Source organism: Phyllobates terribilis, unplaced genomic scaffold (assembly GCF_046119375.1).
Source record: "Phyllobates terribilis strain yellow unplaced genomic scaffold, ASM4611937v1 Scaffold_1598__1_contigs__length_248474, whole genome shotgun sequence".
NCBI lineage: Eukaryota > Metazoa > Chordata > Amphibia > Anura > Dendrobatidae > Phyllobates > Phyllobates terribilis.
The window spans coordinates 230896-248474 of NW_027364358.1; the positions used below are offsets into that span (position 1 = coordinate 230896).

Genomic DNA, 17579 nt, shown 5'->3' on the forward strand with positions numbered 1-17579 from the left:
TATAATTGACCTTTCAGTATATTGTTGCACACACACCATCTATTTAGCAAATGCCCTTGTTATCAACAGCAGCCTTTTAAACTCACCCGAGCTAACAGGTATGTGCGCTGGTTACACTGCTGCGCTTAAAATTTCTTTTTTGGTTTGCTACAATGCCTTTTCTGAAACGTTGTCTCCTTCTGCTGGAACACTGACTTCTTTCATTTAATGCCTGCAGACTATAAAAGAGAACCCAACCCAAAAAGTTTGGTTGATTAGTCTGTGGCATTCTGTTAAACTGTTGCTTATGGCGGTCTCTGTGAGCTTCTCAGCGACATTCAGCCAGCCAGGTATCCTGCCTGCAGTAGATGGAATGTGGCAATGGAACGCTGGCTGCGCGTGTCATAATAGGCTCTGAGCCTTTATATACCTGTGCACAGCAGCAGCCACCTTCAGTCTGCTGCTGGACAGCCAGCAGCAGCAGCAGCAGCAGGAGAGGTATGTAATCAGGAGCCCTCCTGCTAAGGGTAGACAGCTGCTCGTTCCACCCCACCCCCCGCCTTAATTGGTTCTCCTCCCTTCCAACGGTGTTGAGGCGGGTGGGAACAGCAGGGGGTGAAGGTGCTGTGTTTAAAGAGGTGGAGTTATGCAGATCTAAAACGCGTGGATTGCAGCAGCAGCAAGCCGAAAAGTGCAGGCATGTAAGGGATCTAGAGGTTGACAACATGTCTTCTTAACGGGAGTCCAGGAGCTCATCTCCACAAATGGACTTTTTAGGATCCTTGGGTGGCTCCGTAGTTTGAAACCAATTCTGGTTATCGCTTCTCGGCCTTTTGGCTAAGATCAAGTGTAGTATCTGTTCTTATCAGTTTAATATCTGATACGTCCCCTATCTGGGGACCATATATTAAATGGATTTTTAGAACAGGGAGATGGAAAAAGAGCTTGCTCTGTCCACTCCACGCATTGACCTGGTATTGCAGTATCTCCAGGACCGGTGCACCCCTTCTTTAATGCAGTTTCTAAAATCAGAAAGAATTGAATTCAATGTTTTTTGTTCATTTTGCTTGTTTGTCGGATTTTGGGATGGACTCTTTGGCTCTGCTTTTCTTCTCCTCATTGGATTTTTCATGTTCAAAGTTGCAGAAGCCAGATTACAAGCTCATTTTGGTTCAACTTCAGCAACTGTGCATTGCATTGCCATGTAATGTGATGCAATGCTATCTTTCTAGCTCTCCCTTTCTACTTCCTTTTGGATAAACAGACATATTAGGCAAGCATTTTGGAGCTTTCACCTAAATAACTACAGGTGGTGAGATAAGCTGCACAATATAATTGACCTTTCAGTATATTGTTGCACACACACCATCTATTTAGCAAATGCCCTTGTTATCAACAGCAGCCTTTTAAACTCACCCGAGCTAACAGGTATGTGCGCTGGTTACACTGCTGCGCTTAAAATTTCTTTTTTGGTTTGCTACAATGCCTTTTCTGAAACGTTGTCTCCTTCTGCTGGAACACTGACTTCTTTCATTTAATGCCTGCAGACTATAAAAGAGAACCCAACCCAAAAAGTTTGGTTGATTAGTCTGTGGCATTCTGTTAAACTGTTGCTTATGGCGGTCTCTGTGAGCTTCTCAGCGACATTCAGCCAGCCAGGTATCCTGCCTGCAGTAGATGGAATGTGGCAATGGAACGCTGGCTGCGCGTGTCATAATAGGCTCTGAGCCTTTATATACCTGTGCACAGCAGCAGCCACCTTCAGTCTGCTGCTGGACAGCCAGCAGCAGCAGCAGCAGCAGGAGAGGTATGTAATCAGGAGCCCTCCTGCTAAGGGTAGACAGCTGCTCGTTCCACCCCACCCCCCGCCTTAATTGGTTCTCCTCCCTTCCAACGGTGTTGAGGCGGGTGGGAACAGCAGGGGGTGAAGGTGCTGTGTTTAAAGAGGTGGAGTTATGCAGATCTAAAACGCGTGGATTGCAGCAGCAGCAAGCCGAAAAGTGCAGGCATGTAAGGGATCTAGAGGTTGACAACATGTCTTCTTAACGGGAGTCCAGGAGCTCATCTCCACAAATGGACTTTTTAGGATCCTTGGGTGGCTCCGTAGTTTGAAACCAATTCTGGTTATCGCTTCTCGGCCTTTTGGCTAAGATCAAGTGTAGTATCTGTTCTTATCAGTTTAATATCTGATACGTCCCCTATCTGGGGACCATATATTAAATGGATTTTTAGAACAGGGAGATGGAAAAAGAGCTTGCTCTGTCCACTCCACGCATTGACCTGGTATTGCAGTATCTCCAGGACCGGTGCACCCCTTCTTTAATGCAGTTTCTAAAATCAGAAAGAATTGAATTCAATGTTTTTTGTTCATTTTGCTTGTTTGTCGGATTTTGGGATGGACTCTTTGGCTCTGCTTTTCTTCTCCTCATTGGATTTTTCATGTTCAAAGTTGCAGAAGCCAGATTACAAGCTCATTTTGGTTCAACTTCAGCAACTGTGCATTGCATTGCCATGTAATGTGATGCAATGCTATCTTTCTAGCTCTCCCTTTCTACTTCCTTTTGGATAAACAGACATATTAGGCAAGCATTTTGGAGCTTTCACCTAAATAACTACAGGTGGTGAGATAAGCTGCACAATATAATTGACCTTTCAGTATATTGTTGCACACACACCATCTATTTAGCAAATGCCCTTGTTATCAACAGCAGCCTTTTAAACTCACCCGAGCTAACAGGTATGTGCGCTGGTTACACTGCTGCGCTTAAAATTTCTTTTTTGGTTTGCTACAATGCCTTTTCTGAAACGTTGTCTCCTTCTGCTGGAACACTGACTTCTTTCATTTAATGCCTGCAGACTATAAAAGAGAACCCAACCCAAAAAGTTTGGTTGATTAGTCTGTGGCATTCTGTTAAACTGTTGCTTATGGCGGTCTCTGTGAGCTTCTCAGCGACATTCAGCCAGCCAGGTATCCTGCCTGCAGTAGATGGAATGTGGCAATGGAACGCTGGCTGCGCGTGTCATAATAGGCTCTGAGCCTTTATATACCTGTGCACAGCAGCAGCCACCTTCAGTCTGCTGCTGGACAGCCAGCAGCAGCAGCAGCAGCAGGAGAGGTATGTAATCAGGAGCCCTCCTGCTAAGGGTAGACAGCTGCTCGTTCCACCCCACCCCCCGCCTTAATTGGTTCTCCTCCCTTCCAACGGTGTTGAGGCGGGTGGGAACAGCAGGGGGTGAAGGTGCTGTGTTTAAAGAGGTGGAGTTATGCAGATCTAAAACGCGTGGATTGCAGCAGCAGCAAGCCGAAAAGTGCAGGCATGTAAGGGATCTAGAGGTTGACAACATGTCTTCTTAACGGGAGTCCAGGAGCTCATCTCCACAAATGGACTTTTTAGGATCCTTGGGTGGCTCCGTAGTTTGAAACCAATTCTGGTTATCGCTTCTCGGCCTTTTGGCTAAGATCAAGTGTAGTATCTGTTCTTATCAGTTTAATATCTGATACGTCCCCTATCTGGGGACCATATATTAAATGGATTTTTAGAACAGGGAGATGGAAAAAGAGCTTGCTCTGTCCACTCCACGCATTGACCTGGTATTGCAGTATCTCCAGGACCGGTGCACCCCTTCTTTAATGCAGTTTCTAAAATCAGAAAGAATTGAATTCAATGTTTTTTGTTCATTTTGCTTGTTTGTCGGATTTTGGGATGGACTCTTTGGCTCTGCTTTTCTTCTCCTCATTGGATTTTTCATGTTCAAAGTTGCAGAAGCCAGATTACAAGCTCATTTTGGTTCAACTTCAGCAACTGTGCATTGCATTGCCATGTAATGTGATGCAATGCTATCTTTCTAGCTCTCCCTTTCTACTTCCTTTTGGATAAACAGACATATTAGGCAAGCATTTTGGAGCTTTCACCTAAATAACTACAGGTGGTGAGATAAGCTGCACAATATAATTGACCTTTCAGTATATTGTTGCACACACACCATCTATTTAGCAAATGCCCTTGTTATCAACAGCAGCCTTTTAAACTCACCCGAGCTAACAGGTATGTGCGCTGGTTACACTGCTGCGCTTAAAATTTCTTTTTTGGTTTGCTACAATGCCTTTTCTGAAACGTTGTCTCCTTCTGCTGGAACACTGACTTCTTTCATTTAATGCCTGCAGACTATAAAAGAGAACCCAACCCAAAAAGTTTGGTTGATTAGTCTGTGGCATTCTGTTAAACTGTTGCTTATGGCGGTCTCTGTGAGCTTCTCAGCGACATTCAGCCAGCCAGGTATCCTGCCTGCAGTAGATGGAATGTGGCAATGGAACGCTGGCTGCGCGTGTCATAATAGGCTCTGAGCCTTTATATACCTGTGCACAGCAGCAGCCACCTTCAGTCTGCTGCTGGACAGCCAGCAGCAGCAGCAGCAGCAGGAGAGGTATGTAATCAGGAGCCCTCCTGCTAAGGGTAGACAGCTGCTCGTTCCACCCCACCCCCCGCCTTAATTGGTTCTCCTCCCTTCCAACGGTGTTGAGGCGGGTGGGAACAGCAGGGGGTGAAGGTGCTGTGTTTAAAGAGGTGGAGTTATGCAGATCTAAAACGCGTGGATTGCAGCAGCAGCAAGCCGAAAAGTGCAGGCATGTAAGGGATCTAGAGGTTGACAACATGTCTTCTTAACGGGAGTCCAGGAGCTCATCTCCACAAATGGACTTTTTAGGATCCTTGGGTGGCTCCGTAGTTTGAAACCAATTCTGGTTATCGCTTCTCGGCCTTTTGGCTAAGATCAAGTGTAGTATCTGTTCTTATCAGTTTAATATCTGATACGTCCCCTATCTGGGGACCATATATTAAATGGATTTTTAGAACAGGGAGATGGAAAAAGAGCTTGCTCTGTCCACTCCACGCATTGACCTGGTATTGCAGTATCTCCAGGACCGGTGCACCCCTTCTTTAATGCAGTTTCTAAAATCAGAAAGAATTGAATTCAATGTTTTTTGTTCATTTTGCTTGTTTGTCGGATTTTGGGATGGACTCTTTGGCTCTGCTTTTCTTCTCCTCATTGGATTTTTCATGTTCAAAGTTGCAGAAGCCAGATTACAAGCTCATTTTGGTTCAACTTCAGCAACTGTGCATTGCATTGCCATGTAATGTGATGCAATGCTATCTTTCTAGCTCTCCCTTTCTACTTCCTTTTGGATAAACAGACATATTAGGCAAGCATTTTGGAGCTTTCACCTAAATAACTACAGGTGGTGAGATAAGCTGCACAATATAATTGACCTTTCAGTATATTGTTGCACACACACCATCTATTTAGCAAATGCCCTTGTTATCAACAGCAGCCTTTTAAACTCACCCGAGCTAACAGGTATGTGCGCTGGTTACACTGCTGCGCTTAAAATTTCTTTTTTGGTTTGCTACAATGCCTTTTCTGAAACGTTGTCTCCTTCTGCTGGAACACTGACTTCTTTCATTTAATGCCTGCAGACTATAAAAGAGAACCCAACCCAAAAAGTTTGGTTGATTAGTCTGTGGCATTCTGTTAAACTGTTGCTTATGGCGGTCTCTGTGAGCTTCTCAGCGACATTCAGCCAGCCAGGTATCCTGCCTGCAGTAGATGGAATGTGGCAATGGAACGCTGGCTGCGCGTGTCATAATAGGCTCTGAGCCTTTATATACCTGTGCACAGCAGCAGCCACCTTCAGTCTGCTGCTGGACAGCCAGCAGCAGCAGCAGCAGCAGGAGAGGTATGTAATCAGGAGCCCTCCTGCTAAGGGTAGACAGCTGCTCGTTCCACCCCACCCCCCGCCTTAATTGGTTCTCCTCCCTTCCAACGGTGTTGAGGCGGGTGGGAACAGCAGGGGGTGAAGGTGCTGTGTTTAAAGAGGTGGAGTTATGCAGATCTAAAACGCGTGGATTGCAGCAGCAGCAAGCCGAAAAGTGCAGGCATGTAAGGGATCTAGAGGTTGACAACATGTCTTCTTAACGGGAGTCCAGGAGCTCATCTCCACAAATGGACTTTTTAGGATCCTTGGGTGGCTCCGTAGTTTGAAACCAATTCTGGTTATCGCTTCTCGGCCTTTTGGCTAAGATCAAGTGTAGTATCTGTTCTTATCAGTTTAATATCTGATACGTCCCCTATCTGGGGACCATATATTAAATGGATTTTTAGAACAGGGAGATGGAAAAAGAGCTTGCTCTGTCCACTCCACGCATTGACCTGGTATTGCAGTATCTCCAGGACCGGTGCACCCCTTCTTTAATGCAGTTTCTAAAATCAGAAAGAATTGAATTCAATGTTTTTTGTTCATTTTGCTTGTTTGTCGGATTTTGGGATGGACTCTTTGGCTCTGCTTTTCTTCTCCTCATTGGATTTTTCATGTTCAAAGTTGCAGAAGCCAGATTACAAGCTCATTTTGGTTCAACTTCAGCAACTGTGCATTGCATTGCCATGTAATGTGATGCAATGCTATCTTTCTAGCTCTCCCTTTCTACTTCCTTTTGGATAAACAGACATATTAGGCAAGCATTTTGGAGCTTTCACCTAAATAACTACAGGTGGTGAGATAAGCTGCACAATATAATTGACCTTTCAGTATATTGTTGCACACACACCATCTATTTAGCAAATGCCCTTGTTATCAACAGCAGCCTTTTAAACTCACCCGAGCTAACAGGTATGTGCGCTGGTTACACTGCTGCGCTTAAAATTTCTTTTTTGGTTTGCTACAATGCCTTTTCTGAAACGTTGTCTCCTTCTGCTGGAACACTGACTTCTTTCATTTAATGCCTGCAGACTATAAAAGAGAACCCAACCCAAAAAGTTTGGTTGATTAGTCTGTGGCATTCTGTTAAACTGTTGCTTATGGCGGTCTCTGTGAGCTTCTCAGCGACATTCAGCCAGCCAGGTATCCTGCCTGCAGTAGATGGAATGTGGCAATGGAACGCTGGCTGCGCGTGTCATAATAGGCTCTGAGCCTTTATATACCTGTGCACAGCAGCAGCCACCTTCAGTCTGCTGCTGGACAGCCAGCAGCAGCAGCAGCAGCAGGAGAGGTATGTAATCAGGAGCCCTCCTGCTAAGGGTAGACAGCTGCTCGTTCCACCCCACCCCCCGCCTTAATTGGTTCTCCTCCCTTCCAACGGTGTTGAGGCGGGTGGGAACAGCAGGGGGTGAAGGTGCTGTGTTTAAAGAGGTGGAGTTATGCAGATCTAAAACGCGTGGATTGCAGCAGCAGCAAGCCGAAAAGTGCAGGCATGTAAGGGATCTAGAGGTTGACAACATGTCTTCTTAACGGGAGTCCAGGAGCTCATCTCCACAAATGGACTTTTTAGGATCCTTGGGTGGCTCCGTAGTTTGAAACCAATTCTGGTTATCGCTTCTCGGCCTTTTGGCTAAGATCAAGTGTAGTATCTGTTCTTATCAGTTTAATATCTGATACGTCCCCTATCTGGGGACCATATATTAAATGGATTTTTAGAACAGGGAGATGGAAAAAGAGCTTGCTCTGTCCACTCCACGCATTGACCTGGTATTGCAGTATCTCCAGGACCGGTGCACCCCTTCTTTAATGCAGTTTCTAAAATCAGAAAGAATTGAATTCAATGTTTTTTGTTCATTTTGCTTGTTTGTCGGATTTTGGGATGGACTCTTTGGCTCTGCTTTTCTTCTCCTCATTGGATTTTTCATGTTCAAAGTTGCAGAAGCCAGATTACAAGCTCATTTTGGTTCAACTTCAGCAACTGTGCATTGCATTGCCATGTAATGTGATGCAATGCTATCTTTCTAGCTCTCCCTTTCTACTTCCTTTTGGATAAACAGACATATTAGGCAAGCATTTTGGAGCTTTCACCTAAATAACTACAGGTGGTGAGATAAGCTGCACAATATAATTGACCTTTCAGTATATTGTTGCACACACACCATCTATTTAGCAAATGCCCTTGTTATCAACAGCAGCCTTTTAAACTCACCCGAGCTAACAGGTATGTGCGCTGGTTACACTGCTGCGCTTAAAATTTCTTTTTTGGTTTGCTACAATGCCTTTTCTGAAACGTTGTCTCCTTCTGCTGGAACACTGACTTCTTTCATTTAATGCCTGCAGACTATAAAAGAGAACCCAACCCAAAAAGTTTGGTTGATTAGTCTGTGGCATTCTGTTAAACTGTTGCTTATGGCGGTCTCTGTGAGCTTCTCAGCGACATTCAGCCAGCCAGGTATCCTGCCTGCAGTAGATGGAATGTGGCAATGGAACGCTGGCTGCGCGTGTCATAATAGGCTCTGAGCCTTTATATACCTGTGCACAGCAGCAGCCACCTTCAGTCTGCTGCTGGACAGCCAGCAGCAGCAGCAGCAGCAGGAGAGGTATGTAATCAGGAGCCCTCCTGCTAAGGGTAGACAGCTGCTCGTTCCACCCCACCCCCCGCCTTAATTGGTTCTCCTCCCTTCCAACGGTGTTGAGGCGGGTGGGAACAGCAGGGGGTGAAGGTGCTGTGTTTAAAGAGGTGGAGTTATGCAGATCTAAAACGCGTGGATTGCAGCAGCAGCAAGCCGAAAAGTGCAGGCATGTAAGGGATCTAGAGGTTGACAACATGTCTTCTTAACGGGAGTCCAGGAGCTCATCTCCACAAATGGACTTTTTAGGATCCTTGGGTGGCTCCGTAGTTTGAAACCAATTCTGGTTATCGCTTCTCGGCCTTTTGGCTAAGATCAAGTGTAGTATCTGTTCTTATCAGTTTAATATCTGATACGTCCCCTATCTGGGGACCATATATTAAATGGATTTTTAGAACAGGGAGATGGAAAAAGAGCTTGCTCTGTCCACTCCACGCATTGACCTGGTATTGCAGTATCTCCAGGACCGGTGCACCCCTTCTTTAATGCAGTTTCTAAAATCAGAAAGAATTGAATTCAATGTTTTTTGTTCATTTTGCTTGTTTGTCGGATTTTGGGATGGACTCTTTGGCTCTGCTTTTCTTCTCCTCATTGGATTTTTCATGTTCAAAGTTGCAGAAGCCAGATTACAAGCTCATTTTGGTTCAACTTCAGCAACTGTGCATTGCATTGCCATGTAATGTGATGCAATGCTATCTTTCTAGCTCTCCCTTTCTACTTCCTTTTGGATAAACAGACATATTAGGCAAGCATTTTGGAGCTTTCACCTAAATAACTACAGGTGGTGAGATAAGCTGCACAATATAATTGACCTTTCAGTATATTGTTGCACACACACCATCTATTTAGCAAATGCCCTTGTTATCAACAGCAGCCTTTTAAACTCACCCGAGCTAACAGGTATGTGCGCTGGTTACACTGCTGCGCTTAAAATTTCTTTTTTGGTTTGCTACAATGCCTTTTCTGAAACGTTGTCTCCTTCTGCTGGAACACTGACTTCTTTCATTTAATGCCTGCAGACTATAAAAGAGAACCCAACCCAAAAAGTTTGGTTGATTAGTCTGTGGCATTCTGTTAAACTGTTGCTTATGGCGGTCTCTGTGAGCTTCTCAGCGACATTCAGCCAGCCAGGTATCCTGCCTGCAGTAGATGGAATGTGGCAATGGAACGCTGGCTGCGCGTGTCATAATAGGCTCTGAGCCTTTATATACCTGTGCACAGCAGCAGCCACCTTCAGTCTGCTGCTGGACAGCCAGCAGCAGCAGCAGCAGCAGGAGAGGTATGTAATCAGGAGCCCTCCTGCTAAGGGTAGACAGCTGCTCGTTCCACCCCACCCCCCGCCTTAATTGGTTCTCCTCCCTTCCAACGGTGTTGAGGCGGGTGGGAACAGCAGGGGGTGAAGGTGCTGTGTTTAAAGAGGTGGAGTTATGCAGATCTAAAACGCGTGGATTGCAGCAGCAGCAAGCCGAAAAGTGCAGGCATGTAAGGGATCTAGAGGTTGACAACATGTCTTCTTAACGGGAGTCCAGGAGCTCATCTCCACAAATGGACTTTTTAGGATCCTTGGGTGGCTCCGTAGTTTGAAACCAATTCTGGTTATCGCTTCTCGGCCTTTTGGCTAAGATCAAGTGTAGTATCTGTTCTTATCAGTTTAATATCTGATACGTCCCCTATCTGGGGACCATATATTAAATGGATTTTTAGAACAGGGAGATGGAAAAAGAGCTTGCTCTGTCCACTCCACGCATTGACCTGGTATTGCAGTATCTCCAGGACCGGTGCACCCCTTCTTTAATGCAGTTTCTAAAATCAGAAAGAATTGAATTCAATGTTTTTTGTTCATTTTGCTTGTTTGTCGGATTTTGGGATGGACTCTTTGGCTCTGCTTTTCTTCTCCTCATTGGATTTTTCATGTTCAAAGTTGCAGAAGCCAGATTACAAGCTCATTTTGGTTCAACTTCAGCAACTGTGCATTGCATTGCCATGTAATGTGATGCAATGCTATCTTTCTAGCTCTCCCTTTCTACTTCCTTTTGGATAAACAGACATATTAGGCAAGCATTTTGGAGCTTTCACCTAAATAACTACAGGTGGTGAGATAAGCTGCACAATATAATTGACCTTTCAGTATATTGTTGCACACACACCATCTATTTAGCAAATGCCCTTGTTATCAACAGCAGCCTTTTAAACTCACCCGAGCTAACAGGTATGTGCGCTGGTTACACTGCTGCGCTTAAAATTTCTTTTTTGGTTTGCTACAATGCCTTTTCTGAAACGTTGTCTCCTTCTGCTGGAACACTGACTTCTTTCATTTAATGCCTGCAGACTATAAAAGAGAACCCAACCCAAAAAGTTTGGTTGATTAGTCTGTGGCATTCTGTTAAACTGTTGCTTATGGCGGTCTCTGTGAGCTTCTCAGCGACATTCAGCCAGCCAGGTATCCTGCCTGCAGTAGATGGAATGTGGCAATGGAACGCTGGCTGCGCGTGTCATAATAGGCTCTGAGCCTTTATATACCTGTGCACAGCAGCAGCCACCTTCAGTCTGCTGCTGGACAGCCAGCAGCAGCAGCAGCAGCAGGAGAGGTATGTAATCAGGAGCCCTCCTGCTAAGGGTAGACAGCTGCTCGTTCCACCCCACCCCCCGCCTTAATTGGTTCTCCTCCCTTCCAACGGTGTTGAGGCGGGTGGGAACAGCAGGGGGTGAAGGTGCTGTGTTTAAAGAGGTGGAGTTATGCAGATCTAAAACGCGTGGATTGCAGCAGCAGCAAGCCGAAAAGTGCAGGCATGTAAGGGATCTAGAGGTTGACAACATGTCTTCTTAACGGGAGTCCAGGAGCTCATCTCCACAAATGGACTTTTTAGGATCCTTGGGTGGCTCCGTAGTTTGAAACCAATTCTGGTTATCGCTTCTCGGCCTTTTGGCTAAGATCAAGTGTAGTATCTGTTCTTATCAGTTTAATATCTGATACGTCCCCTATCTGGGGACCATATATTAAATGGATTTTTAGAACAGGGAGATGGAAAAAGAGCTTGCTCTGTCCACTCCACGCATTGACCTGGTATTGCAGTATCTCCAGGACCGGTGCACCCCTTCTTTAATGCAGTTTCTAAAATCAGAAAGAATTGAATTCAATGTTTTTTGTTCATTTTGCTTGTTTGTCGGATTTTGGGATGGACTCTTTGGCTCTGCTTTTCTTCTCCTCATTGGATTTTTCATGTTCAAAGTTGCAGAAGCCAGATTACAAGCTCATTTTGGTTCAACTTCAGCAACTGTGCATTGCATTGCCATGTAATGTGATGCAATGCTATCTTTCTAGCTCTCCCTTTCTACTTCCTTTTGGATAAACAGACATATTAGGCAAGCATTTTGGAGCTTTCACCTAAATAACTACAGGTGGTGAGATAAGCTGCACAATATAATTGACCTTTCAGTATATTGTTGCACACACACCATCTATTTAGCAAATGCCCTTGTTATCAACAGCAGCCTTTTAAACTCACCCGAGCTAACAGGTATGTGCGCTGGTTACACTGCTGCGCTTAAAATTTCTTTTTTGGTTTGCTACAATGCCTTTTCTGAAACGTTGTCTCCTTCTGCTGGAACACTGACTTCTTTCATTTAATGCCTGCAGACTATAAAAGAGAACCCAACCCAAAAAGTTTGGTTGATTAGTCTGTGGCATTCTGTTAAACTGTTGCTTATGGCGGTCTCTGTGAGCTTCTCAGCGACATTCAGCCAGCCAGGTATCCTGCCTGCAGTAGATGGAATGTGGCAATGGAACGCTGGCTGCGCGTGTCATAATAGGCTCTGAGCCTTTATATACCTGTGCACAGCAGCAGCCACCTTCAGTCTGCTGCTGGACAGCCAGCAGCAGCAGCAGCAGCAGGAGAGGTATGTAATCAGGAGCCCTCCTGCTAAGGGTAGACAGCTGCTCGTTCCACCCCACCCCCCGCCTTAATTGGTTCTCCTCCCTTCCAACGGTGTTGAGGCGGGTGGGAACAGCAGGGGGTGAAGGTGCTGTGTTTAAAGAGGTGGAGTTATGCAGATCTAAAACGCGTGGATTGCAGCAGCAGCAAGCCGAAAAGTGCAGGCATGTAAGGGATCTAGAGGTTGACAACATGTCTTCTTAACGGGAGTCCAGGAGCTCATCTCCACAAATGGACTTTTTAGGATCCTTGGGTGGCTCCGTAGTTTGAAACCAATTCTGGTTATCGCTTCTCGGCCTTTTGGCTAAGATCAAGTGTAGTATCTGTTCTTATCAGTTTAATATCTGATACGTCCCCTATCTGGGGACCATATATTAAATGGATTTTTAGAACAGGGAGATGGAAAAAGAGCTTGCTCTGTCCACTCCACGCATTGACCTGGTATTGCAGTATCTCCAGGACCGGTGCACCCCTTCTTTAATGCAGTTTCTAAAATCAGAAAGAATTGAATTCAATGTTTTTTGTTCATTTTGCTTGTTTGTCGGATTTTGGGATGGACTCTTTGGCTCTGCTTTTCTTCTCCTCATTGGATTTTTCATGTTCAAAGTTGCAGAAGCCAGATTACAAGCTCATTTTGGTTCAACTTCAGCAACTGTGCATTGCATTGCCATGTAATGTGATGCAATGCTATCTTTCTAGCTCTCCCTTTCTACTTCCTTTTGGATAAACAGACATATTAGGCAAGCATTTTGGAGCTTTCACCTAAATAACTACAGGTGGTGAGATAAGCTGCACAATATAATTGACCTTTCAGTATATTGTTGCACACACACCATCTATTTAGCAAATGCCCTTGTTATCAACAGCAGCCTTTTAAACTCACCCGAGCTAACAGGTATGTGCGCTGGTTACACTGCTGCGCTTAAAATTTCTTTTTTGGTTTGCTACAATGCCTTTTCTGAAACGTTGTCTCCTTCTGCTGGAACACTGACTTCTTTCATTTAATGCCTGCAGACTATAAAAGAGAACCCAACCCAAAAAGTTTGGTTGATTAGTCTGTGGCATTCTGTTAAACTGTTGCTTATGGCGGTCTCTGTGAGCTTCTCAGCGACATTCAGCCAGCCAGGTATCCTGCCTGCAGTAGATGGAATGTGGCAATGGAACGCTGGCTGCGCGTGTCATAATAGGCTCTGAGCCTTTATATACCTGTGCACAGCAGCAGCCACCTTCAGTCTGCTGCTGGACAGCCAGCAGCAGCAGCAGCAGCAGGAGAGGTATGTAATCAGGAGCCCTCCTGCTAAGGGTAGACAGCTGCTCGTTCCACCCCACCCCCCGCCTTAATTGGTTCTCCTCCCTTCCAACGGTGTTGAGGCGGGTGGGAACAGCAGGGGGTGAAGGTGCTGTGTTTAAAGAGGTGGAGTTATGCAGATCTAAAACGCGTGGATTGCAGCAGCAGCAAGCCGAAAAGTGCAGGCATGTAAGGGATCTAGAGGTTGACAACATGTCTTCTTAACGGGAGTCCAGGAGCTCATCTCCACAAATGGACTTTTTAGGATCCTTGGGTGGCTCCGTAGTTTGAAACCAATTCTGGTTATCGCTTCTCGGCCTTTTGGCTAAGATCAAGTGTAGTATCTGTTCTTATCAGTTTAATATCTGATACGTCCCCTATCTGGGGACCATATATTAAATGGATTTTTAGAACAGGGAGATGGAAAAGAGCTTGCTCTGTCCACTCCACGCATTGACCTGGTATTGCAGTATCTCCAGGACCGGTGCACCCCTTCTTTAATGCAGTTTCTAAAATCAGAAAGAATTGAATTCAATGTTTTTTGTTCATTTTGCTTGTTTGTCGGATTTTGGGATGGACTCTTTGGCTCTGCTTTTCTTCTCCTCATTGGATTTTTCATGTTCAAAGTTGCAGAAGCCAGATTACAAGCTCATTTTGGTTCAACTTCAGCAACTGTGCATTGCATTGCCATGTAATGTGATGCAATGCTATCTTTCTAGCTCTCCCTTTCTACTTCCTTTTGGATAAACAGACATATTAGGCAAGCATTTTGGAGCTTTCACCTAAATAACTACAGGTGGTGAGATAAGCTGCACAATATAATTGACCTTTCAGTATATTGTTGCACACACACCATCTATTTAGCAAATGCCCTTGTTATCAACAGCAGCCTTTTAAACTCACCCGAGCTAACAGGTATGTGCGCTGGTTACACTGCTGCGCTTAAAATTTCTTTTTTGGTTTGCTACAATGCCTTTTCTGAAACGTTGTCTCCTTCTGCTGGAACACTGACTTCTTTCATTTAATGCCTGCAGACTATAAAAGAGAACCCAACCCAAAAAGTTTGGTTGATTAGTCTGTGGCATTCTGTTAAACTGTTGCTTATGGCGGTCTCTGTGAGCTTCTCAGCGACATTCAGCCAGCCAGGTATCCTGCCTGCAGTAGATGGAATGTGGCAATGGAACGCTGGCTGCGCGTGTCATAATAGGCTCTGAGCCTTTATATACCTGTGCACAGCAGCAGCCACCTTCAGTCTGCTGCTGGACAGCCAGCAGCAGCAGCAGCAGCAGGAGAGGTATGTAATCAGGAGCCCTCCTGCTAAGGGTAGACAGCTGCTCGTTCCACCCCACCCCCCGCCTTAATTGGTTCTCCTCCCTTCCAACGGTGTTGAGGCGGGTGGGAACAGCAGGGGGTGAAGGTGCTGTGTTTAAAGAGGTGGAGTTATGCAGATCTAAAACGCGTGGATTGCAGCAGCAGCAAGCCGAAAAGTGCAGGCATGTAAGGGATCTAGAGGTTGACAACATGTCTTCTTAACGGGAGTCCAGGAGCTCATCTCCACAAATGGACTTTTTAGGATCCTTGGGTGGCTCCGTAGTTTGAAACCAATTCTGGTTATCGCTTCTCGGCCTTTTGGCTAAGATCAAGTGTAGTATCTGTTCTTATCAGTTTAATATCTGATACGTCCCCTATCTGGGGACCATATATTAAATGGATTTTTAGAACAGGGAGATGGAAAAAGAGCTTGCTCTGTCCACTCCACGCATTGACCTGGTATTGCAGTATCTCCAGGACCGGTGCACCCCTTCTTTAATGCAGTTTCTAAAATCAGAAAGAATTGAATTCAATGTTTTTTGTTCATTTTGCTTGTTTGTCGGATTTTGGGATGGACTCTTTGGCTCTGCTTTTCTTCTCCTCATTGGATTTTTCATGTTCAAAGTTGCAGAAGCCAGATTACAAGCTCATTTTGGTTCAACTTCAGCAACTGTGCATTGCATTGCCATGTAATGTGATGCAATGCTATCTTTCTAGCTCTCCCTTTCTACTTCCTTTTGGATAAACAGACATATTAGGCAAGCATTTTGGAGCTTTCACCTAAATAACTACAGGTGGTGAGATAAGCTGCACAATATAATTGACCTTTCAGTATATTGTTGCACACACACCATCTATTTAGCAAATGCCCTTGTTATCAACAGCAGCCTTTTAAACTCACCCGAGCTAACAGGTATGTGCGCTGGTTACACTGCTGCGCTTAAAATTTCTTTTTTGGTTTGCTACAATGCCTTTTCTGAAACGTTGTCTCCTTCTGCTGGAACACTGACTTCTTTCATTTAATGCCTGCAGACTATAAAAGAGAACCCAACCCAAAAAGTTTGGTTGATTAGTCTGTGGCATTCTGTTAAACTGTTGCTTATGGCGGTCTCTGTGAGCTTCTCAGCGACATTCAGCCAGCCAGGTATCCTGCCTGCAGTAGATGGAATGTGGCAATGGAACGCTGGCTGCGCGTGTCATAATAGGCTCTGAGCCTTTATATACCTGTGCACAGCAGCAGCCACCTTCAGTCTGCTGCTGGACAGCCAGCAGCAGCAGCAGCAGCAGGAGAGGTATGTAATCAGGAGCCCTCCTGCTAAGGGTAGACAGCTGCTCGTTCCACCCCACCCCCCGCCTTAATTGGTTCTCCTCCCTTCCAACGGTGTTGAGGCGGGTGGGAACAGCAGGGGGTGAAGGTGCTGTGTTTAAAGAGGTGGAGTTATGCAGATCTAAAACGCGTGGATTGCAGCAGCAGCAAGCCGAAAAGTGCAGGCATGTAAGGGATCTAGAGGTTGACAACATGTCTTCTTAACGGGAGTCCAGGAGCTCATCTCCACAAATGGACTTTTTAGGATCCTTGGGTGGCTCCGTAGTTTGAAACCAATTCTGGTTATCGCTTCTCGGCCTTTTGGCTAAGATCAAGTGTAGTATCTGTTCTTATCAGTTTAATATCTGATACGTCCCCTATCTGGGGACCATATATTAAATGGATTTTTAGAACAGGGAGATGGAAAAAGAGCTTGCTCTGTCCACTCCACGCATTGACCTGGTATTGCAGTATCTCCAGGACCGGTGCACCCCTTCTTTAATGCAGTTTCTAAAATCAGAAAAGAATTGAATTCAATGTTTTTTGTTCATTTTGCTTGTTTGTCGGATTTTGGGATGGACTCTTTGGCTCTGCTTTTCTTCTCCTCATTGGATTTTTCATGTTCAAAGTTGCAGAAGCCAGATTACAAGCTCATTTTGGTTCAACTTCAGCAACTGTGCATTGCATTGCCATGTAATGTGATGCAATGCTATCTTTCTAGCTCTCCCTTTCTACTTCCTTTTGGATAAACAGACATATTAGGCAAGCATTTTGGAGCTTTCACCTAAATAACTACAGGTGGTGAGATAAGCTGCACAATATAATTGACCTTTCAGTATATTGTTGCACACACACCATCTATTTAGCAAATGCCCTTGTTATCAACAGCAGCCTTTTAAACTCACCCGAGCTAACAGGTATGTGCGCTGGTTACACTGCTGCGCTTAAAATTTCTTTTTTGGTTTGCTACAATGCCTTTTCTGAAACGTTGTCTCCTTCTGCTGGAACACTGACTTCTTTCATTTAATGCCTGCAGACTATAAAAGAGAACCCAACCCAAAAAGTTTGGTTGATTAGTCTGTGGCATTCTGTTAAACTGTTGCTTATGGCGGTCTCTGTGAGCTTCTCAGCGACATTCAGCCAGCCAGGTATCCTGCCTGCAGTAGATGGAATGTGGCAATGGAACGCTGGCTGCGCGTGTCATAATAGGCTCTGAGCCTTTATATACCTGTGCACAGCAGCAGCCACCTTCAGTCTGCTGCTGGACAGCCAGCAGCAGCAGCAGCAGCAGGAGAGGTATGTAATCAGGAGCCCTCCTGCTAAGGGTAGACAGCTGCTCGTTCCACCCCACCCCCCGCCTTAATTGGTTCTCCTCCCTTCC

At 45.2% G+C, this 17579-nt stretch overlaps 13 non-coding genes across 13 annotated transcripts; all 13 read left to right on the forward strand.

Moving 5' to 3' along the window:
* The first annotated feature begins 796 nt into the window (after nucleotides 1-796).
* Nucleotides 797-987, forward strand: LOC141244616 (U2 spliceosomal RNA). The gene has a single exon (XR_012308529.1). It is a non-coding gene; the product is annotated as a U2 spliceosomal RNA (small nuclear RNA).
* Nucleotides 988-2105: 1118 nt separating this feature from the next.
* Nucleotides 2106-2296, forward strand: LOC141244617 (U2 spliceosomal RNA). The gene has a single exon (XR_012308530.1). It is a non-coding gene; the product is annotated as a U2 spliceosomal RNA (small nuclear RNA).
* A 1118-nt stretch (nucleotides 2297-3414) lies between these two features.
* On the forward strand, nucleotides 3415-3605 carry LOC141244618 (U2 spliceosomal RNA). Its single transcript, XR_012308531.1, has one exon. It is a non-coding gene; the product is annotated as a U2 spliceosomal RNA (small nuclear RNA).
* Nucleotides 3606-4723: 1118 nt separating this feature from the next.
* Nucleotides 4724-4914, forward strand: LOC141244619 (U2 spliceosomal RNA). The gene has a single exon (XR_012308532.1). It is a non-coding gene; the product is annotated as a U2 spliceosomal RNA (small nuclear RNA).
* Nucleotides 4915-6032: 1118 nt separating this feature from the next.
* LOC141244621 (U2 spliceosomal RNA) lies at nucleotides 6033-6223 on the forward strand. The gene has a single exon (XR_012308534.1). It is a non-coding gene; the product is annotated as a U2 spliceosomal RNA (small nuclear RNA).
* A 1118-nt stretch (nucleotides 6224-7341) lies between these two features.
* On the forward strand, nucleotides 7342-7532 carry LOC141244622 (U2 spliceosomal RNA). Its single transcript, XR_012308535.1, has one exon. It is a non-coding gene; the product is annotated as a U2 spliceosomal RNA (small nuclear RNA).
* Nucleotides 7533-8650: 1118 nt separating this feature from the next.
* Nucleotides 8651-8841, forward strand: LOC141244623 (U2 spliceosomal RNA). Its single transcript, XR_012308536.1, has one exon. It is a non-coding gene; the product is annotated as a U2 spliceosomal RNA (small nuclear RNA).
* A 1118-nt stretch (nucleotides 8842-9959) lies between these two features.
* Nucleotides 9960-10150, forward strand: LOC141244624 (U2 spliceosomal RNA). The gene has a single exon (XR_012308537.1). It is a non-coding gene; the product is annotated as a U2 spliceosomal RNA (small nuclear RNA).
* A 1118-nt stretch (nucleotides 10151-11268) lies between these two features.
* On the forward strand, nucleotides 11269-11459 carry LOC141244625 (U2 spliceosomal RNA). The gene has a single exon (XR_012308538.1). It is a non-coding gene; the product is annotated as a U2 spliceosomal RNA (small nuclear RNA).
* A 1118-nt stretch (nucleotides 11460-12577) lies between these two features.
* Nucleotides 12578-12768, forward strand: LOC141244626 (U2 spliceosomal RNA). Its single transcript, XR_012308539.1, has one exon. It is a non-coding gene; the product is annotated as a U2 spliceosomal RNA (small nuclear RNA).
* Nucleotides 12769-13886: 1118 nt separating this feature from the next.
* LOC141244633 (U2 spliceosomal RNA) lies at nucleotides 13887-14076 on the forward strand. The gene has a single exon (XR_012308546.1). It is a non-coding gene; the product is annotated as a U2 spliceosomal RNA (small nuclear RNA).
* Nucleotides 14077-15194: 1118 nt separating this feature from the next.
* On the forward strand, nucleotides 15195-15385 carry LOC141244627 (U2 spliceosomal RNA). The gene has a single exon (XR_012308540.1). It is a non-coding gene; the product is annotated as a U2 spliceosomal RNA (small nuclear RNA).
* A 1118-nt stretch (nucleotides 15386-16503) lies between these two features.
* LOC141244628 (U2 spliceosomal RNA) lies at nucleotides 16504-16694 on the forward strand. The gene has a single exon (XR_012308541.1). It is a non-coding gene; the product is annotated as a U2 spliceosomal RNA (small nuclear RNA).
* The last annotated feature ends 885 nt before the right edge of the window (nucleotides 16695-17579 follow it).